This window comes from Mirounga angustirostris, unplaced genomic scaffold (genome assembly GCF_029215605.1).
Source record: "Mirounga angustirostris isolate CCGP_5_RB_7025 unplaced genomic scaffold, mMirAng1.0.hap1 SCAF_1, whole genome shotgun sequence".
In the NCBI taxonomy this organism is placed as follows: Eukaryota; Metazoa; Chordata; class Mammalia; order Carnivora; family Phocidae; genus Mirounga; species Mirounga angustirostris.
In genome coordinates this window covers 92150809-92173416 of record NW_026991709.1, presented here as the reverse complement: position 1 = coordinate 92173416, position 22608 = coordinate 92150809, and the positions used below count along the sequence as shown (strand labels likewise).

The following is a 22608-nucleotide window of genomic DNA, read 5'->3' as shown; positions in this document are numbered from 1 at the left end:
TTTTTAATACACTCAGCCTACATTGATTGCCTGGACAATAGGAAAGGCTTACAAGTCTAGATTTTGTTACACGTCATAACTTCCAGGCATCTTCATTTGGATGTTAATTTTTGTATTTGAGCAAATCCTAAACTGCTTTTGGAGCAACATTATGAGTATGGTTCCACAATTTAGGACCTCGGGTGGCAGGTGGTTTGGGTTGTTAAGACCGTATGGTGAGACTCATTGCCTCATATGGAGGCCCTCCTTCCCGTTTGCAGACCATCACCCTGGCTTAAGTCTATCATCTCCCACCCAGGCTGGGTTCAGGGCATGCCTTTCCGATGAGAGGCCTTGTTCTACATCCTGCTTCCAGAATAGTCAGCTTTGAAACCTACTTCAATCACTCCATGCCTCTATAATCTCTTTGTATTAAAATTTAAATCCTTCAACGTGTAGTTGAGAGCCCTCTCAAAGGTCCCATCTTTTTCCTTGAAGTTTCTAATTTCTGTTCTCTCAAATCCCTCCAGGAAAGACATCTTCATTCATTCATTCAAAGAGGAACCACTATTTATTTACACCTGAGTATCAGGTGTTTGAGACTTTTTAATTCTCAGGACCTGAACAGAAGGCAATATCACCATTTAACAAATAAATGTTTATTTAAATGTTTACTTAACAGAGGACTCAGGGAACTTTAATAACTTGCCCAACATCACTGGCTTTGTCTGATGATAATTTCCATACTCTTTACGCTACACCATGCTTCCTCTCATTTTGCAAACATTTATCGTGGTTTCTGTGCTGGGCCAAAACTGGTGTAAGGTGTTAGGATAAGAAGATGAATGAAACACTGAGATCATATATATGAACATACATGTAAAATTTTAAGGCACTTTTGTATACGTTGATTCTTCTTCACTAGAACAAAATCAGTCTAGTGGAAGAAGTAGGCAGAAATAACTGAGATCTGGAGGGGAAACAGGAGTGTGCAAAGAGAAATAAGATTCAAGCATTTGCTGATTTAGGACCAAAAAAAAAGGGGGGGCGGATATTGAGAAATAGCTCCTTTCTTTTTGGAATTTAAATTTGATTTTGGAGCTGTGTGGGATAATAGTGAATGCAGGCAAATAGGGCCCTCCGTCCTAACGGGCTTCTTTCACCAAATCTTTCCACAGGGGAGAAGCCATCTTTCTAAAACATGGTTCCAGTCCTGGGTGACAGTCCTGCCTGGGGAGGGGGAAAAAAGGAAAAGCAGTGGTTCCCCAGCTCCCACCTCAGCTTCTCCAGCTTCCCTCAGAGCCATGCCCTCCAGCCCAGCTGAACTCTCATGACTTCAAAGCACATCTCTGTCCTTGTGTACATGTTTCCACTCTGTCTGGAGCCTTATGTCTTCCTCTTCTCTATCCTAAGATAATTTCCTCGTCTTTGAGCTCCAGCTAAAATCACTCTCTCCTTCCCCACAGTCTCATAGCTCTTTTCCCCAGAAGCTCATCATTCTTTTCAGCTCTTCTCACATTGCTCTGAAGCTACCGTTCACGCCCTCCACTTGATTGGGTCTTGTTCATTTTTGTATCCCCAGCATCCACCTAGCATTGTGCTTTGAATAAAGTACCCCTTACATATGTTTGTTGAATAAATTAATTGAAAGTATGTGGACTAATCCAAATGAGTAGATAAATTGGCAAACTTCAGAGGGCAGAAGGTTAGATTCAAGTGTAGAAGGACAGGCTTGGCAAAGGAGGTAAACGCAGGCAAGAGAAATTGAGAAGACTCAGGTTAGTTGCTTGCCCTGAAAGTTCAGTTCTCTGCCAGGTTCAAGAAAACTCATTATTAACATGAAATCTGGACACATCTTTCTTTCTTCTCCTTCTCCTCGTCACGCACCCCCTCCTTTCTTCAACAGGCAATTCTGATGCTAGTTCCATCTCCCTACATGTCTGAGCTAAGATCTGAGTGCTATAACAGCTCTTAAGCATTTTTCATCTCAGTATTCTTGTATGTTTTTCTGGCTTTAATACAGTACTATGTACAATCACTTTATCTGATAGATGATTGTTCTTTTTAGGTCAATGAAAGTAATGCATTGCCTCTGGTCACTACTGAGTACTGCTTTGTGACCAATAGTTGATGCTGAATGTAATTATTTAGGATACCTGGGGAGCTAAGGAGAGAAGGGGCCTTTGTGGGAGAACTTCTCTGCCTTCTTGCCTCCGGGATAATTGGAGGGGTGGGATGGGAGGCAGCCCATTAACCATTTTGAGCCCCTACAACAGGAATGCATTACGTTTAATCAATATAAGCCTAACAGTTATCTAATGAGTCACATTATGCACGATGCTATGTTTGACAGTACAGAAATACAGATACGAGTACGGATCAGTTTCTGCCCCTCTGAGTGCATATTGGGTACCGAAAGGGGGAAATAGACATTTTGACTTTGGTGTCATAAAAATCTGTTCACGCTATGTTAGTTGTATGAACAAGTGCTGTGGGAAATAGACAAGCGAGTGACAAAATAGCTCACAAGGTTGTGGGGATTTAAAAAAGTTAGCTGTGTAAATGAAAAAACATCATAGTCTTAGCTCTGATTATTACTCAGCAAACACTGCATTTATATTGGTGTTTGGCGATCTTTTGCAGAACGCACAGCCCTCGTTTTTTAGGAGCTGCTGGTTCCCCTAAGCCTCAGACTTCTTTAGTCTGGCTGAATCAAAAAGAGTTTCTCCTCAGCTGTGCAGGCCTGGGAGCAAAGGAGGCTCCCACAGCCCTGCGAATCTGAGATTTTTTTTTTTGGCGGCGGCTTTACTCTGCAGTTTACGGCAGTGGGCGGGCCCCAAATCCCCATGTGGTCCCGACATCATTGACATGGCGGAATCCCCCATCAAACCCTCCTGGTAGTTATTTGAGCGGCGGCGGCGGCCGGAGGAGGAGGAGAGCGGCGGCGGCGGCGGCGGCGGGAGCAGCGAAGGGGGCAGCGGGGATCCTCGGGGCTGCCGGCTGAGAAGGCGTGGGCACCCCGGTGTGTGGCGCGCCCGGAGCCCCGCGTTTCAGCCCGAGGGAAGGTAAGGCGTGCAGGATCGGGAGACTGGAGGGGACTGGGACTCCGCGCCTCGGCCGCCGGGTCCCGCGCGCTAGAAAGCCCCGGCCGGACGCCGAGTCCGCTGGAGTGCGATCCTGTCCCGGAGCGCTCCCGGCGCGCCGGGCTTCCCGGGAAAACTTGGCGCCAGACTCCTGGGGCACCCCGCGCTCGCCTGGGCACCCCGGGAACACGGGGCCCGGGAAGGGGCTGGCCTCCAATTTGGGGCCGCATCTTGCTGGGCTCGGGTCCCCCGCCCGTCGCCCCAGCTTGCCTGGGCTTGGAGGAGGGAAAGAAGCGGGTAGATTCTTCTTGATGAAAAAAAACCTGGGCAGTGGCTCCCGGGCTCTCCCTCCCCCTCTCGTCCTCCCCATCCTTCCCAGCAGATTCTGTCCGAGGAATCCGCTCCCCCTCCCGGAATCTCCGCGGCAGGAACGCTGCCCGGGAGGGGGAGGGCGGGCGGAGAGGCCGAGGAATCTTCGACGTGTCACTTTCAGAGGCTGTAGATTTCCATATGGTGGAGGGAGGAGGGCCGGCGTGCGAAGTGGGGCTGGAAGTTGGGGCCGCCTCTGCGCGCCGGGCGGGGGCGGGCCGGGACCTCGCGCCCCGGGATGCTCGCGGGGAGGGTCCGGGCCCGCAGCCCCAGGAGCCGTGCCGGCCCCCTGCCCCCGGCCGGGCCTCTCCAGGACACTCCCCGCCTCGCCGCTGGCCACCTCCGTGCGCGCCACGTCCTCCCTCTCCGTCCTGCCCCCCGGGCTCCCCCCCCGGGCTGGGGGCGGTAACCGGCGGCCCCGGCCGGACTCGGCGAGCCCAGCGGCTGGAAGATCGGGCGGGGGAGCGGGGCGCGGCGGGAAGGAGCGGGCGACCCGGTGTGTGGGCCAGCGGAGCTCCGGTCAGTCGGTCACCCCGAGGGGCGCCCGGGCCGGGGGTGGGGCGGGCGGCGGAATCCGCTCCCGGAGGCGGCCGGGAGGGGCCGCGCGTACCGTCTGGTGCCCGCGGCGGGGCGGGGGCCGACCGGCGTGGGAAGGCCCTGTCACCCTGGGAGGAAAGTGGGGCCTCGGGCTGTGCCCGCGAACTTTCCCAAAGGTCCGGGTCCGGGCGCCCCGTGGGAGCCCAAGCGCCAGGGCCCGGTGTCCCGGGAGACGGGGCTGGGCCGCCTGGCGGCGCCGTTGGCGGGGAGGCTTCCAGGAGTGCGCGATTGGAGTTGGAGCTTTTCGAATCCCAGCTCCCACCATGCCATTCCAGACGAAGGGAAGCAGTGACATACTCTCCAGACATTGCCGTTTGCTGACTTCCTTAAAAGTTACAACTCTTTATTTTCTCTTCAGCCTAGCATTTCCTGGAAAAAAAAAAAAAGGAATTTGGCCGCGATGGGCCGACGCTGAGGCCCCAAATCCACACGCTTATCTCTCCATCCCTGTCGGTTTCTAGTCTCCCTCCCCTTCTCACACCCAGGCTTAATCATATTTTGGAACGGGAGAGAGCTTTTGTTGGGTGGGCACCCTTTGATTTGCTTGTCCGTTTATTTTTTAATGTGCGGCTAATTTGATTTGAATTTCCTCCAGTTTCCAGGCCCTGCTAGGGAAAACTAAGGGAGAGGAATAAGACACATTTTTTTTTTTTTTTTTTTTGGAAAAGTGGAGAGAGGTGGGGCATTGGGAAAGGGGAGGCACCGCGGTTGTGGGCAAAGAGTCAGGGAGCAGACAGACCCGGAAGAAAAGGAATCTGCTCTGGAATAACACTTTTTTTTTTTTTTTTTTTTTTTTGGAGGCTGCAGGCCTTGGGCAAAAATGCACCGCTCTGTTCTGATCTCTACTGTCTGAGTTGCTCTTCCACTCTTCAAATTAAAGCTGTGACCCTGGGGTCCTGAACAGGCTGGGGAAGAGGCCTATACCCCAAGGCAGCCAGTGGCCCTGGTTTTGTGCCTTGTGTGGGGGCCCTTGGTTCCCCCTCATTGGAGGCAGGCTTTGTAGACCTAGCGTTCAGTCAATTTCCTGGTTCCCAGGGAGCAGCTGTTAACCAGAGTAAAGTCTTTGGGCATGTTTCTGACCCTGCAAGGAGATCTCACCCATGAAGGTGTAATTCTCACTTTGTTTAGACACTTGAGGGTCACCCACAAACTGGGTAAGAATGAGGCATACCTGGTTAAAAAAAGTCATTAAAAAGTTCTGTTTAAACTCATGTGCTTTTAAAGTGTTCTGGTTTAAATACTAAGAAAGAAAAACTTATCTGTAAAGATAGTGTTCATTTAAAAGAGATATGAAAAGTGCAAGATACCATCATGGAATAGGGGTTGTAGTGTCTAATTACAGTATATACAATTTCAGAAGGATATTCCCGTAACCTTTTAAGACAGACTTTATAAATAGCCCGCATCAGACTGTGGACTGTTGGAGAGCCAGTATTGTGGGGTTTTTGGAAGAATGCTTGGGATTGGCTAGGAGGCTATAGGAGCCTAGGTAGTAATTTATTCAGTAAGAGATTGTGCCCCTTTTGCTGAACACTTCATTTAACATGGTAGGACTTGATAGTGTCCTTAGACGTTAGCCAGAAGAACTTCTTAAAACTTTGCAGTGTAGGAGAATGAGGCTCAGGGGGGAAAGTGACTTGTCCAGCGTTGCTATCATTGGCTAAAGTCTAATATAGGATTGTATTAATAACTACTCTTTCTTGAATTATCTAATGTGTACTAAGCCCTGTATACCGTGAGTTTTTATATATTATCTCATTAAAATTGTAATAACAGTCTTTAAATTTACGTGATGTTATAGACATTCTACAGACAAGGATGTTGAAGTTCACAGGAATTAAACTAACTTGTGTGAGATCACTTTGCTACCCACAGGGTTTTCTTGGATGGCAGAAATGGCTCCATAGCTCTGCTGTCCAGTACGGTAGCCACAAGGCACGTTAGCTCTTGTACGTTTGAAATGTGGCTAGTGCAACTGAGGAACTCCATCTTACATTTTATTTACCTTTTTAAAAATATTGTATTTACTTTTAATTATTTTAAACTGCTACTGTGGCTAGTGGTTACCATATTGGAAATCACAATGTAGAACTTTCTGACTCCCAAATATGTTCACTTTTAACTGGATCGTATTGCTTTTTAGATCTAGTTCAGTGTTCTTTCTTCACCAGAAGATGCTTAGATTCAGCCTTCCAGTGGAATTAAATGCGGATTTAGCTATAGCTCGGTTTTGCTTTTATACCTTGACTGGATAAAATAAACACATTTTTTTTTTAAATGCTAAAATAACATAGTTTAAATTGATGGACAAAAATGTAAATGATATTTTCTTGTTTGGTTGAAATAATCGTTTATAGGAACTGCTGAAAAGGCAGAGCTCGTTGGTTATTTTAGTGTAATAAAGGAGTGTAAATAGGAGGCAATATGAAAAATCACTGATGGGGGGGTTAAAAAAAATGACCTGCTAATAATCGTGTTTACCTAGTCACTGGGTGATTCTTTCCATATGACTTCGTGTCAGGTAAATAAAAATGTGAAACCATCATTCACTTTTCCTTATGTAGTTGCAGAATTAATCTGAAGAATTAAAATCATTGCTTTACTACCAAAGAATAAATTCAAATATAAAACACTATATTTCATCCATGAATTAGGAAGAATATATTTAAGAGGAAACAAACAGCCAGGAATACTCTTGGTGGCAAATGGTCAAGTAGTTTTCTGATTAGTGAGTCCAATTTATCTTTGTTGTGTTTTAGAATTCATCTGATAGAAGGAATTCAACAACTTTCTTGATTTTGTATGAAATAGTGAAAATTCCAGCTCCTGTTAAAGTAAGCATTTATCTGGATTCTATCTATAAATGTCCAGTAACTGAATACTTTTTGGAGCGGGGGGGGGGGGGGGCATACTACTTTCAGGAAAAGACAAATGATAAAGTAATCTTATTATTAGGATTTTTAAAGAAGTAACTTCCAGGTTCAGTATAAATATATCTGAATCTGTTGTGTCTTTCATAGTTACTGTACTTCCCAGGATTAATTGCAGTTCATGATCCTGGTACTAGAGCATTATTTGATCCTGAAAGACCTACACTTGTAAATCATCTTTAAATTGATCTGTATTATTTTAGTGTTAACGTGAATTGCATGGCCTCCAGCTCTCTCAAACTTGTAAATTCAATTACAGGTGAGTCATTAGTTAATGACACTGTTGAGATAGCTGAAACACCCTTTTCATACTCATTCCTGACCCTTGGGAGCATAGTTATTTTCAAGGAACCAGGTTATAAATAGGATTATGGTGTTCTCTCGTGAGTGTGACCAACATAGGAAACACCATTTAACTCATGATACATGGTTCCATTTGTCGAACGTCAAGGCGTTTAATACAAGTAAGAGACTTACTAAAATCTTTTAAAAGACAAAAGATGTTGAAAGATGGGCAAATAATGGGCAAAGATTAGAAATCTTAAATGTCTGGTGAGGGCTGCCTCTGAGCATCAGTTTGAAATCAGAGTATCTACTCTACCAAGGACTTACTTTACTTTTTAACTGTGTATTTTTTTATAAACTTCTGAACGTCTCTGTTTGGGTTTCCTGATTTTATTATAAAGAGAAAACATCTCATCCATACCTTTTTTTTTTTTTTCAAATGGTTGTCCAAGGGATTAATGAGTCAGTGTATTGGAAAGTGTTTGGTAAAGCCTTATGCAAACTCCATTGTCTGTTATATTCCAAAGTTTAAAATAGCTGTTCTGTTACATTACTTAGCACATTTTTAGGGACCTCCAAATTGCACATGGACAGTTTGAAAGATAATTTATTTTCCCCTTTTTGATGAGTAAATAAAGCTTAAAGCTCTAGGTTGCGGTGTTCATTTTCTCTCTTTTCTGATAGAATAGTTGATTTGTGACCGCTCAAAAATTGTACTGTACGTAGGTCATCCCAGCTCCATGTTTGGGGAAGTTTTTCCTTAGATACAGCTTATAGCTGGCTAGCATTGCTGACGTGGACACGACAGTCTGCTTGATTTGGGGTTTTTCTTGAGATAAGGGAGAAAGGGCAGTCTTTTAGAGGAACTTTCAATACTGAATGACAGAGGCAGAAGGCTTTAGTCATTGTATATTAGTAAGCCTATTATTTGAGTTTTCAGTAATTACAGCCGAGAATGGGGGGAAAAGAATATTTTCAGGTAGAGGTAGCTTTGCAGCTTACCTATGTTTCCATTTTAGAAATCATAATTGCCATTTCTTCACATTAACGAGAGTTTATGTGTCCATTAAATGAGAGTTTTTTGTGGTAAGATTTTCAAGCAAACCTTAATTCTCATCGTATGGCTGTTGGGAATACACTTAAGTGCTTGAGGAGAAACTTTATTCTTTAGTTAGAACGCTTTGAATATAGGAATATTCATAGGTGTGTATATATATACTTTTTTGCCTTAAAATATAAAGTATGGTGGGGCCCCTGGGTGGCGCAGTCGGTTAAGCATCCGACTCTTGGTTTCAGCTCAGGTCATCTCAGGAGTCTTGAGATGGAGCCCCACACATGGGGCTCTGTGCTCAGCGAGGAGTCTGCTAAAGTTTTTCTTTCCCTCTCCCTCCGTCCCTTCCCGCACTCTCGCGTGCTTTCTCTCTCTTTAAAATAAATAAATAAATCACTAAAAAATATAAAGTATGGTATGGTGTTACGTGCTTCAAAAGGCGGAAAATACTTGAATCGTTGTGGTTAGACAGAGGCAGGTCTCTGTAGAAGTCAAGCACAGGCTCACTGGGAGGATGACCTGGTGGTAGTTGGGCGCTTAGGAGAGGCTAGTCCCTAGTCATGAGCTTATCTGGAGGGGAGTTGTTTATGGTGCAGTTTAACTGTTTAGGATCAGTCCTTGGGGACCAAAAATATGGGGGTGTGGGCAAGGGGATAGAGGGACAGGAAGTTTTTTAAGCCGCCAAATGTAAATCAGGTAAGGTAGGTAGATCCAGTGGTTAGCCATCTACAAGTGGGGGTATTTCTCATTTTGAAAGTGGATCTATCTTTGAATCTTTCTCTTTTTTTGCCCCTGATCAAAAAATCATCCCTTCTTTGAGATATGTAAGTTTAGCATTCTGGTAACTCCTGGATTGTAATTTTCAATGCCCTTGGCTGATGAGATGCCCTTGGCGGTACTCACTATTGTTTCAGGCATTGGCTCCTGATGTTTTGTTTCTTTGATATCTTGACAACTGCTTGTCAGTTTTAAATAACAAGAGGGAGAAGATTTTAGTGAGATGGTATTTAATTTTACTTCATTCACTTGTTTATTGCCCCAGAAAGCATTTATTGAGTTCTATACTAGATTCTTCGTTAATGGAGTATTCTACTCTATTCAGACTTTTTTGGGGCAAATGCAAAGCATTTTTCATTAACTTACAGGGCTATTTTCCTCATGTTTTTGGAATGTTGTGTAGAGAACGGTGTCTGCCACCAAACTCCCAGGGCAGGGTGGTAGCAACTTCAATTCTTTAATCCTTTCTGAAATTTGAGAAATGTTAAAATTGGAGCACTTACAGGCTATGTTTAAAACTTAATTTATATTCGAATTGAAGGCTTCTGATACATCCCGTTTTGACTCTGGAAGATGAAGATTTTTATAAAGGCAACGAATCAGAAAAGTTTCCTTAAACTAAGTATAATACCAACTCATGGTCTTCCATTATGAAAAGCTTTCTGTTGAAATAACTGTCTAGAAAATTGTCTTTATACTTGAGCAAATGTGGTAAATTTGAGAGGTAATTGAAGACTCTAAAATCCCAGGAAATGGCATGATTTAATTTATTCTTAAGGGATTCAGCTTCTCCACAACTGGTGAAAGAGGGGTCTCTATTAAAAATAACTCCATTGTTCTTGATGTAACTAATTAGGAATTTGCAATTATCCAGGCAAGTCTAGGATAAAGTTTGGTTTCCTATTCTATATGAAAAGGTTTTCCGGTAACAGCAGTTTAAATAGATCATAAGAGGGAATATATTTTCCAAATTAGGAGAACAAACTACTTTTAAGCACTTTGGAAAAATCATTTTATTAAAAGCAGTGTAAAACTGCAATAGGGGTTGAAGCTAGTTCTACTGGGGGGCGTTTCATAGAATGCAGGAGCCCTTGGACATTGTTGATTTACTCAATGCTGTCCCATGCTAGGAACAGTTTACTAGCAAAAGTTAGAACTCTATTTTTGTATGCAGAGTAAATCACAACAACAAGCAAGTATCTATTACACCCTACCCTCACCAGTAGACTCCAACTATGCCTGTTTATTTGTTTTGGAGTTTTTCTGTTGACATTTGCTTCGCTACTTGTTAATTTCTTTTATCACCTGTAAGCACTTGATGGCAGATTTCGGTGAGAGCAGGTGTTAAAGGTTTAAGAACATCATTATTACTTTCAGTTGCCCATCTCCCCTGCCTCCGCTGTTTGGGCAAACTTGTGGAAAGCCGTAGGTAGTAGTTAAACAAGCCCATTACGCACTCTCCTCCTCTGCTTTTACTAAAGCAGGACCTTCCTGGGCAGCTGAATGAACTGACCGGTAAGAACAGTAAATTTCTTTAAAATTATTCGTATATTTACATGCAATTACTCAGACAATGAAGTTTTCTAGCATATGACTTTTTAGGGGTCAGATTGACCAGTTTTTACAGTATAAGTTGTATGTGTGGGATATTTAATACATTTTTAGGATATTATGCTTCATTTTCTATTTTGAAGTTGTTTTTTTTTTTTTAAACTGTATCTTCCATTGTTTAAGTTGTTTAGGGGGAAAGTACTGTCTTTAGATATTGCTGTTTTCTGGTTTTTCTTAAGAAAAATAATTCCAATTTAGAGTAATAGAGGTGAACGTTATTTTGAATTAGTGAATCAGAAAAGACTTAAAAGTACATTGACTCGGAACCCTACTATATTTGCTGTTGAGAACGAAAAAGGTAGAGCAGCTGGAAAAAAGTTTTGTGGTTTCTCTAAAAATTAAATACAGAATTACCTAGCAACTACATTCTTAGGTATGTACCCCAAATAACTGAAAGCAGTGACTCCAACAGATAACTTGTACACCAGTGTTTATGGCAGCAGTATTTAAATATCAGAAAGGTGGAAACAACCCAAGTGTCCATTCACAGATGAATGGGTAAAGTGTGGTATATACTTAAAATGGAATATTATTCAGCCATTAAAAAGGATTGGGATTCCTACACATGCTACAACATGGATGAACCTTGGAAACATTATGCTGAGTGAAGTAAGGCAGACACAAAAGGACAAATGCTGTGTGTTTCCACTTACATGAGGTACTTAGAAGAGGTAAATTCATAGTCACAAAGTAGAATAGAGATTATCAGGGCTAGGGGGAGGGGTATTAGGAGTTACCTTTTAATGGATATAGAGATTCTGTTGGGATAATGAAGTTTTGGAAATGATTCACGGTGATGGTTGCACAACATTGTGAATGTACTTAATGCCACTGAATTGTATGCTTAAAAATGGTCAAAATGGTAAATGTTATGTATATTTTACCATAATAAAAAACAAAAAATACTGAAGGAAATTTATTCCACACCATTGCAGTTTGTCTCTATTTGCTCCCCCTTGGTCTACCTCCTTGGTGGTATGTAGGTTTTTCTTTTTTTTTTTTCTTTTTTTCTTTCCTCCTCCTATTGCATTCTAAAGGGAGATTCCCGTAGGCCATTTTTAGAGATCAGAGTGTCCTCATTTTATTAACTGACTGAATTTAAGAGACTGTTTAAAAGTAGTAGATCTCTGGAGGGGAAAAAAAAGACCTTTTAATATTTAGATGAACCCGGTAGTTTATTAATATCCACAGACTATGTAGGCACGGAAAGGTACTCTATCCTTTTACTGTGAGTCATCTAAAAACCAGGGATGTACAATTAGACTTGTCATATTTTCTATTCCATTTGGTCATCTTCAGTACTTTAGGAAAAAGTTTCATTTCCACTCAGAAACGTTCTTAGTCATCTCAGTTAGTACTAATGTTGGAAGTGTTTAGGTGCTAACATTCTTCAGTTCCTTAGACTAAACCCTGTTGGAAGGGATAGAGTGAAAGAAAGCATGTAGTATTCTGTTTTGTTCATTATGAACTTGTCCCTAGCAGCTAATAATTTTGTGGTAGTTACTGCACCCTGAATGTTGGTGGTTTGTTTTTTGTTTTTTGCTTCTGAGATATTGGTGTTGAGTTTGGGTAGGTCACTTGTAAAAAGATGGCGGGATTCCCATTAAGTGATTAAGTATAAAACTTAAACATCAGATATAAATACATGTTAGGAATACTAGAAATATCATAAAAAGTCAAGTGGAAAGATTTAAGTTCATATACAAATAGGTTATAGGGAAAATTACATTGCTTTAATTATATATGTAATTAATTAAAAAAAAGCATTTGTCATCCATAACAGTTCTTTAATTCCTGAACTGGAAAACAGTATGAAGTTGCAAGGGTATATGATGGTAGTGAGTGTGTACTCTGCTCTCTCTATGGGTATGCTGTATTTTCTTTGTTGTGTATGTAAATAGTATTCATGCCATAGCAGGCCATTTTTGTGGTCTAATTACTCCACAGGCACTCTCATTACCAACTGATATCAAAAGGCACTGAGAGCCATGATCTCTTTATATGTAGTAGAGACATGAAGAATTATAACATGTTTGCAGAGTGCTCTTTATTGATTTTGGCCTACTCAAAAGAAAAGAATGTCCTATCTATTTTGCATATCCTCATTATGTTCCAGAGCCTCCTTTTAGGTCATTTGTAATTTTCTTTAAATTCTTCTAGCACTTTGGGGCACCTGGGTGGCTCAGTCGTTAAGTGTCTGCCTTCGGCTCGGGTCATGATCCCAGGGTCCTGGGATCGAGCCCCGCATTGGGCACCCTGCTCCACGGGAGGCCTGCTTCTCTCTCTCCCACTCCCCCTGCTTGTGTTCCCTCTCTCGCTGTGTCTCTCTCTGTCAAATAAATAAATAAAATCTAAAAAAAAAAAAAAAATTCTTCACTTTATCTGTACTTTTGAGAATGCTTGTCCTTTTCAGTGTTGTCCAGTTGTCTCCTTGCTCCCCTAACTTGAATGTAAGGATGATAACTGATTTAGGGTCTTTCATGGTGAGTGCATAGTAAATGTCCCTTGGATGGTTGAATGGATGGATTCCCAGGTTGAATGTGCCATTTACACTTCACGCAGTGCCTCTCCTCAGGTGCTCTGTCAGTATTTCTTCTACTGAAGTTGACCTCTTAGAAGCATGGGCCATGTTGTGGACATTTTTGTGTTTCCAGCAGTGTTCCTGAGGTTTTTTTTTTTTTTCCCTCATAGTGGGGATCTAATAAATATTTAAAGTAAAACAAAGGCATGAGTCACCTTCAGTGCAAGTCTGGCTTTGCATTTATTACTATTTTAAAGAAATGAAAGGGGTCCTTGGCTAGCTCAGCCAGTAGAGCATGCAACCCTTAATTTTGGGGTCGTGAGTTTAAGCCCCATGCTGGGTGGAGAGTTTACTTAAAAAAAAAAAAAAGGAAAAAAAGAAAAAAAAATAAATGAAGGTTTTCCAGAGAATAAATGGGCTTTTTCATTTCTCTGTTAGGTTGCTCATTGATTTTGAAAATTTTAACAAATAGCTTCTATTTGTATTCCCTAAAAATGTGGTCCTTGATTATATATATTTTGCGTATCCATTGGACTCAGTTTGGGAATTACGGCAATTATTTTATGAAAAGTAATTTTTTAGAGATTTGTGGTAGTTTAAAATAATCCTTTTATAGGGAAATTCTAGAAGGGTGATATGAAGGGATGGAAATAAACCAAAATGTGCCTTGCTGAGGTGTTGGGGGCCCAGCTGAGATAGTTGATTCTGCTAGACTAGTGGCGAAAGTGTAAAACCTTAGTAAAACTAAGCCATGGAGAACGGGTCAAAGAGCACATCATAGAAACCTGAGGAGAGTGACCTCAGGTATTTGAAGGTAAGGAGCTTTACCTTATTCAGAAGGTGGAGTTAAAGTATGCTGGAGAAGAGCAGAATATTTTTTTGTTGTTTAAGATTTTATTTATTTGACAGAGGGAGGACAAGCAGAGGGAGAGAGAGAAGCAGGCTCCCTGCTGAGCAAGGAGCCCGATGTGGGACTTGATCCGAGGACCCTGGGATCATGACCCAGGCCAAAGGCAGCCGCTTAACCGACTGAGCCACCCAGGTGTCCCAAGAGCAGAATCTCTTGGAGCGTTATAGCGTGAGTGGAGCGGAGGGTGCAAGGGGCTCTTATTCATTATGTCTGGGGTGGCACTTGGGAGTCGTTATTTTATAAAGTGTTTCAGGTGAATGATATGATCCAGGCAAGTTTGGGAAATTGACTTGACCAATGGCTGGAGAGAAGTTGTGGAAGGAGTCCTTAGGAGACCAGAGGGACTCCTGTTAAGAATTAGGGTAGAACTGAAGGGTTTGGACTTAAAATGATTTTATCATCATATTCTTGGGGGCAAAACGATAACCAGCTCTTGGCAGTTTTATATAGAAACGAGTGTAGGACACTTGTCATTTGTGCACTAAACTTACAAACATTCTGACCACAAGTCAGATGTAAAACATAGTAATAGTGACCAGTAATTGTCAAGCACCTGCCATGCACCAGCCATATTCATAAACGTAATCCTGGAAGGTAGATGTTGTTTTCTGTTTTCCTGTGTGTTTTCAGTATCTGCAGCAGAAACTGGTACATAACAGGTGCCCTATAAATGTTAAGTGAATCGAAGATTAGAAAGGCATAGAAGGTTGGAAATATCACCTAGAGTGATTACAGACCTTTTTTCAGCTGCATCACCCTGCTTCTCAGTAGTTCCCATGAAATACCTTATTTGTATCTCCAGACTTGTCTATTTGTATTCCCAGGTAGCTGGCTAGCTAGCTGGATTCTAAGGCTAAGTATTAGTTGAAGGCCTTCCATGTGCTCAACCTGTCTATTGCCCAGAAACCTAAAATTTGTTTTTAAAACAATAATAAGGGGTGCCTGGGTGGCTCAGTTGGTTAAGCATCTGCTTAGGACTCAGGTCATGATTTTGGGGTCCTGGGATCAAGCCCCACGTGGGCTCTTTGCTCAGCAGGGAGCCCGCTTCTCTCTTCTCCCCCGCTTCTCTCTTTTCCCCGCTGTGTGCACTCACTCGTTCACTCTCTCAAATAAATAAAATCTTAAAAAGAAAAATAATATTCTGGACATTTCCCAGGAGATTTTCCTAGATTGTTTTCTGTAATAGCAACTTAATCTTGGGATGAGAGAAAAACCAGAAACTAAAAGTATACTTTGTAAAAAGTAATATATAAGAAACTCAATATAGTGAATGGAAAAAATCTAGAGCAGTCGCTTAGGGAATGGTAGTGAAGTTTTTACCTTATTCAGACATTTGAAGAACTCCAAGAGGTTTTTCACTGAGTGGTACTACAATTTTGTTCATCTTACATCCGTCTCCTCGAAGCCTTTCATTTAACTTAATTTATACAGAGCAAGATCCTGTGCTTATAATTTGCACCTGGAAAAGCAGAGCCTGCTACTCCCCTAATACTAACCCTTTTTCTCCTTTTAAGGCTAATAGTTTCTGGTGTTTGGTTGTCCCAGAGGCAACCACAGAGATGGGACCAGCACAGAAGTGACTAGAGGGAGCCTCGTCTCTGAGCTCAAAGCAGCAGCTCCTGTGGTTAATGAAAGGTGACCTCAGGATTCAGAGGAGCCCTGTTGCTTTCCCAGACGGCCCAGGCTAAACCTGGGGAGCTGGCAACCCTAAATGCTTCCTTTGTTAGAAATCATTTAGTTCTCTACTCCATCTTTAGAAAGTGAGTTCACTGAGGTGAGTTAAGGACAAGGCTCTGAAGTGGGGCCCGACTTGCTTTCGTTCCCTGCGTGGGGGTGGGTGGACTCACAGACTAATGAAGATGCCGCCCTCAGGCTGTCGTACCTCACCAGTTCCTGCTGCTGCCGGGAAATGCCCTTCTGGGCGCAGAAGGAGCTTCGCACCACTCTGGGGGTTGTGTTCCCACAGAACGGGGAGGGCTGTTAGGACCTCCTTTCCTTCGTTCTCTTCTGCGCAGGAGGAAGGCTGTAAATGGGGAAACGTGTGGAGAAGTGCTCCTCCGAGCTGGGCTGCCTGAGCGTCCTTCTCTTCGGGAAGCTGGGGGCTGGGACGCCTCAGCCTGCCCCGACCTTTCAAGGCTTGCTGGTGGCAGGTCTGCAGATGCAGATTACCCTGGCGATCACTCACGAGAGTCTGGGACACCTGGGTGGCTCAGTGGGTTAAGCGGCTGCCTTTGGCTCAGATCCTGATCCCAGGGGCCTGGGATCGAGCCCCATGTGGGGCTCCTTGCTCCGCGGGGAGCCTGCTTCCCCCTCTGCCTGCCACTCCCCCTGCTTGGGTGCTCCCTCTCTGACAAATAAATAAGTAAAATCTTAAAAAAAAATGAAATAAAATCTGTTGTATCCCTTAAGACGTAAAGAAACAGTTTCAAGCGTCTATTAAAAAAGGAATGTGTTAGGGCGCCTGGGTGGCTCAGTTGGTTAAGCGACTGCCTTCGGCTCAGGTTATGGTCCTGGAGTCCCGGGATCGAGTCCCGCATCGGGCTCCCTGCTCAGCGGGAGGCCTGCTTCTCCCTCTCCCGCTCTCCCCTCTTGTGCTCTCTCTCTCTCTCTCTCTCTCTCAAATAAATAAATAAAATCTTTAAAAAAAAAAAAAAAAAAAGGAATGTGTTAGTTTTAGGATTCGGGCATTTTCTTGTTTTTATTTTAAACTGCTCGGACCCTTTTCTGTCTAACCCTTACACGCTTTGACCACCATCACCGGAAGGTGGAAATTTACTTAATTTTGGATAAGGGATACTATAGCTTGCCCATGTATGTAGACTCATGTTGATACTCAACTTGCCCGTGTATGTAGACTCATGTTCAAAGAAATTATACAATCAGTAGTTTTGAGCCTCTTAGAAAGGAAGTAAGTTTAATTGTTAAAATGCTATTTTTCTTTTTTTTTTTTTTAAGGAGAGGTATGGGGGAGAGAGGAAACGGGTAGCAACTTTTAAGGCTTATATTTTATTTCAGGCTTTAATTAGCAGCAGATATCTTAATTTACCATAAAATTTCTTCATTAATGAAGAAACACAGTTATTCCAGGTCTCCTTGCTTTTGCCATATTTTAATCCCCCTTTGTGATTACTGAGCCATAGCTTCAACTGGATCTTAATGATGCCTGTAAGAATCTGAAGAATTTTAAAACCTAGCTTTTTAGTAGACTTGGCCATTTGCTTGTTATATTAAATTTAAACATGGAGACTGTCACTTCCTATTTATGTTTCACTTTCTGATTTTCTTCAATTAGTTCAGTGTTCTCAGGAGTTTGCTCAAACCTATCAGGGCATAGTAGTTGGTTCAAAAGTGAAAGAATTAAGGATTCAAATAGATTTTTCTACTAGATTACCTTAGCTTTATTTCATTTGGAGTAATTTTGGGTCCCAAGTGTTTGCCATTAACTTGCTAGTTTTGCAAGTTTTGCAAGTTTTCCTTCTTTGCTCTTTGTGAGGAGCAGAGGTTGTAGCCTGAAGAGAGGAGGCCAGGGTTTGGGAAGGATGTAGCACCAACAAAGGTGAGCGAGTTTGTTCCTCTTATATTTCATGTGGGATGGCAAGTTTTCCAAATTCTAGTTTCCACTGAGTCATCCATGAGTTCAGTAGAGGGACGGTTCTAGTCTGCTGTCAGATGTTCTGCTTGGCAGATGAACGGAGAACCTTTTTTTAAAGTGTTTTTAACACAGATTGCTGTGTCCATGTATCTTCAGTAAGTTTCAAGAAATAACTTTCATAACGTTTTTCATGAAAAAGTATAGAATGATTTTCTAGAAAGTTTGATTGTAAGGTAAGGTAGATTAAAAGGAAACCTCTTTTAAAAGAAATCCTTGGGAATTCATCAGCCGCTGTCTATAAAAGCAGATTGTCCATATGATTTTTATATTAGGAGGGCATGGGAAACTATGGATTTAACTTGGAATTAATATTTTTGGTAATAACCGTCGTAATGTAGTGGAATGACTGAACCCATGTGCTCTGGAGAAGAAGACCTAAGTTTGAGACCGCACTGTGTAGATTTCTAAGTCTGACTTTGGTTAAGTCACTCAGTTGCAGTGGCTTTTTAAACAGGAATTTTTAGGACTCTCTGGCTTGGCACAGAGCTTTGAACAAGGGCTTAGCAAGTGATAGCTGCTATTTTATTATTTACTGACTACAGACCAATGTAACTGTTGAGCATACTTCTTAACAGGATGATCGTTATGTAAAAAAAGTTCCCAGTTATTTTAAGTGTATATGACTGTTAGCCATCGTTTTTCTCTTGGCCTTGCCACTGATTCCTTGAGTATCCTTGTGTGAGGGATAGCTTTGCCACTCCTCTCTAAAGCCATACTTGGAGCTTCTTTGCCTTAGTGACATAGTATGGGCAGAAAATGAAATAATATATAAAAAGAAGCCTGTCTGAATGCCAAGCAGTACTAATTATTACAAGTGCTACTTCTACCAGTATTTTTCTTCCTTCCTGCCCCCTCAAAGAGAGGTTGTCCCTTTTTAAGTAGATATAGGACAGCTCTGCTTCCTCTCCTAAAGTCTAGGATCAAAGGAGAGTTGTAATAAAGGAGAGTCTCTCCCTCCCATTCCCTCTCGCTTTTCTTGTGGGTGTTGTTCTAACCGTTTTTAAGAGAGAAGATCAGGCCTTGACATCAGTGGGTGAAACCATGGGGCTCCCAGGACCTGCCTTTCATCTCTGGGTCACCACTTCAGACGGTGTGCCTCATTTCTGTGATGGCATAAAGCCACCACTGCTGGGGAACCGGGCACTGCAGGTTAAGATCTTGAAGTATTTCTGGAAATCTTAGCCACCCTTAGCATGGTTGAGATGCTCATTTCTTTAGAATGACACGGAGTGTTTGGCAGAGGTGTCAGTGAATACAATAGTTTTCTGTGCTTTGGCAGTTCCTAAACCTCACCAACTTCTTAAAAATTGGAAGTCTAGGTCCAAAAAAGTAAGAGAAGAAAACAAAACCGAGTTTTAGCGGATTGTTTACTGGCAGGGTTTTTCTAGACATAAACACAGTTGAATGGAAAGGATAATAGGGATTGGAGCCGGTCTTGCTCCATGAGAGTGAATGAGCCAGTGTTAGACTTTAACGTTGGAGAAGAAAATAACCTTCACGTTCATTAGAAAAACAAAAACAAAATCCAGGCCGTAGGTACAGGCCGTCAGTATAGGCTAACGGGTGAAAATTAAAGGTCAGTTTCTTCACTGCCCCACCTCAGTGCATGCCTCGGGCCATGTTAATAATGGCAATCCTATTATTTTCTTAGAGTAGGCAGGAAATGCTGTCTACACCCATTAGATTTGTTTGAATGGCCCCTGGCTGGAAATGAAGAAAATTAAATTTTCTAACTTGCAGGGAGGAAAAAAAAAAACATCCTACAGTGCAGCACAGAAGTTGACTGTTGGGCTGGGAGAAGAACAATGTCATTAAAAACAACAACAACAACAACAAAAAACAAACCACCTTGCTATTCTTAATCTCTATTATAGGGACATTTGGCCCTTATCCACATGGAAATCATGAATGGATTTCTGCAAGTTAGGTGTGTAGAAAACCTTTCTTGAGTATTGTCAGAACTGGTACAGTTCTAGACTTCGTACTACAGGTTGCGGACTGCCCAGTTTCTCCTATCCCCCACCGGCTGTTGGAAATTTGCTTGAAGGAAGGCTTTGTCACAGCTTTTTTTCCCAGAAGATGGGTTTGCTTTTCACTGGCAACATTCATGTTGAGGACAGTCTGTTTATTCATTAAGGCAATCAGTTACTTGGTGGTCTTAACAAGAAGAGAAAGTTGGTATTAGTTAACATTACAGACAAAATACGTCAGCCTGTCCCTGAATATCCTAATCTTAACTGCCTTTCAGAGTTACACCTCCTAATCTCACAGTTGACTTGGTTTCCACTCCTTCTTTTGTGTCTTTGTTTTAGATGATCTTTTAAAAGATGATTTTTTTTTTTTTTAAGCAAGTTGATACCCCTCCTGTATCTTTTTTTGAACAAGGTAAAAGAACTTTATTGCTATTTTGATGTTTGCTTTATTGGGATGTTCTGTTACAGATTCTCAGTGGGTATATAATTCATTCTTCTAAGACATTCAAAAGCTGTTGGATTTTCCCAGAAATACGTGATGAAAAGAGGATTTTAAGTTGAAGGGACTTGCTTAAAAATCACAGGAGTAGCCAGTGCTAGAAGAAGCAGATGTTTCAGTCTTTATGTCTAGAGGTAAAAGAAGTCATTCTATTTTAATGGATCTGTAGGTCATGTAGAACAGAACATCTTGTGTTCCATAGCTGAAGCACCATAACTTAAGGTCGTCGTATTTGTTATATTGACTGTGTACCTAGAGCTTTTTCTTTGCTTCCTAAGATCTGTTAGAAAGGAATTTGTAACATCTTTATAGGAAGAGAACAGTGAACCAAGGGAGCGTTCGTGAATGTTGTCCTTTCTCTTCGTCTTAATTCCTAAAACTTTTTAGCAGTTTGCCTACAGTGGTAACCGTTTTGCTCCTAATAGCTTGCTTCTGGTTGTCACCAACCATGACCTGCTACTTTTTCATGACATTTATTTTCCTCATTCATTTGTCATTATAATTATGTACAAGAATAAACAAATCTTTCCTAGTAATTGTAGTGTATATAGCTTATCTGTGTATTTTGTAAATTACATTTTAACAGCACATGACCTAGAACATATCTTGGGGACATTTTTTAAATCCATATTTATATTTCATTTGTAAAAGAAATATAGCTTTCTATTAGCCTTTTCCATAATAAGGGTCTCAGGAACCATAGACTCCCCCCATGTTGTTGTGGTGGGTTTTTTTGTTTTTTTTTGTTTTTTTTTTTTGACAACTCTGAGATTAGTTCTCCTCAGGGCTCCTGACACTTAATTGCACGCTATGGCATGGGGAATTTGAAACTTACATATAAAACTAGTTTAAGGGCTTTGAGAAATTTCACCTGATATTCAGAGAGTGGGAGTCAGAAGTTTTGATCTGAAAAATTGTTTTCATGATTAGGAATTTAGGTTTGAAATGGTTGTATTCTATTTGGATTATGTATTATTTATGGATTATTAACCGACTAGCTGGAATTTGTTGTAGATTGTCTAACCTATTTATTTGAAATACATCTGGTGTATTTAAGTTTGGCAAGAAATCAGGGCAAAGATACAAGTTAGGCGTTATTGTTTATTTTCCTTAATCAGTAAGGCAGTTTGTGTTTTGCCATGGAAAAGTAATCATTGGAAACATTACACCTGATAGCCTATATAAACTTGCTTAACCTTTAGCATAACGAGATTTTTTCCAGGATACTAAATGGATGATTGCGTATAAGGATGTTTATCTATATAGTTCGGTGAATTAAAACTTTTAGACAAATAGAAGCCATGTAGCGTTTCTTCCTAGCATTGTTCTTTTGAATGATTTGGTTAGTAAGAATCTTCATTTTGAAATGTTTTAAACCAGTTGGGCATCTTTTGATCTATATCTTCTGCCTTCAGCTTTAGGAAATACATGTTTGAATTTGCAGGAATGTGAAGATTTAACCAGGTATTCAGTTCCTGTTAGCTGAGCGAGGTCTTTGGCTTCAATTGACTATAGCTTATTAAATGTTGTGTAACATTTGTTGATGTGTAACATCTTGAAGGGAGGACCCTCATAATGAACCAGTTGACACTTGATTCTCAAATGTTCTCTCTTAGGATTCTCATGACTCAATTTTGTAGTGAACCTCTGAATAAGTAAAAGTGAAAGATGGTTGGGCCACCTGGCTGGCTCAGGCAGTAGAGTGTGTTACTCTTGACCTTGGGTTATGAGTTTGTGCCCCACATGGGGTATAGAGATTACATAAAAATAAAATCTTTAAAAAAAAGTGAAAGATAGTGGCTCTTAATTAGAATTGATAAATTCCTCTCTTAGATGTCAGTGAGTCCCATTGCTCTGGGGTAAGGGGCTGGTAGTAGTTATGTTCACAGTTGTAGGTGGTGTTCAGGTGAGAGTCAGGTGAGAGTTCGTGGTGGTAGAAGACCGAGGGTAAGGCATATTTATGAGTTGGGCCCATACCCAAGCTTTCCTTGGTGTCCCCTGGGTTATGAGGCTGATACCCACTGTGGTGAGAAAAAAACCGTAGTGGCCCACATTCTACTTTTCATTTATCCTTTAGAAGTAGAAGATTGTAGGAACTGATGGGTTGCGTGAACAAGTACCTGAAGCTTAGGGAGCCTTCAGTTCAATTAGAAGTAGCGTTAGAGTAACTGTCAAGGTGTGTGGCAAGGAAAGGAGCAGGGAGACTTCTAATAACTCTTTGTGTTCTCCACTAACAAATTCCTTGAGGGCAGGGACCATGTCTTTCCTTTTTCTTTTTTAAAAAGATTTAATTTATTTGAGAGAGAGAGAGAGAGCGAGCGTGCGCGGGAGAGCAGGAGTAGGGGGAGGGGCAGAGGGACAAGCAGACTCC

General features: G+C 41.8%; 1 protein-coding gene across 3 annotated transcripts in view; it reads left to right on the top strand.

The window, feature by feature from the left end:
- Positions 1–2885: 2885 nt before the first annotated feature.
- Positions 2886–22608, top strand: part of FNDC3B (fibronectin type III domain containing 3B) — a 339261-nt gene continuing 319538 nt past the window's right edge. For 2 of the 3 annotated variants that reach the window (XM_064585312.1, XM_045869995.3), the window contains exon 1: positions 2886–3044. The gene's annotated coding sequence lies outside the window, so the exon portion shown is untranslated. Of the gene's footprint in view, positions 3045–3731; positions 3951–22608 lie in introns of those variants that run through there. The other variant, XM_045870000.3, reaches the window with a different exon arrangement.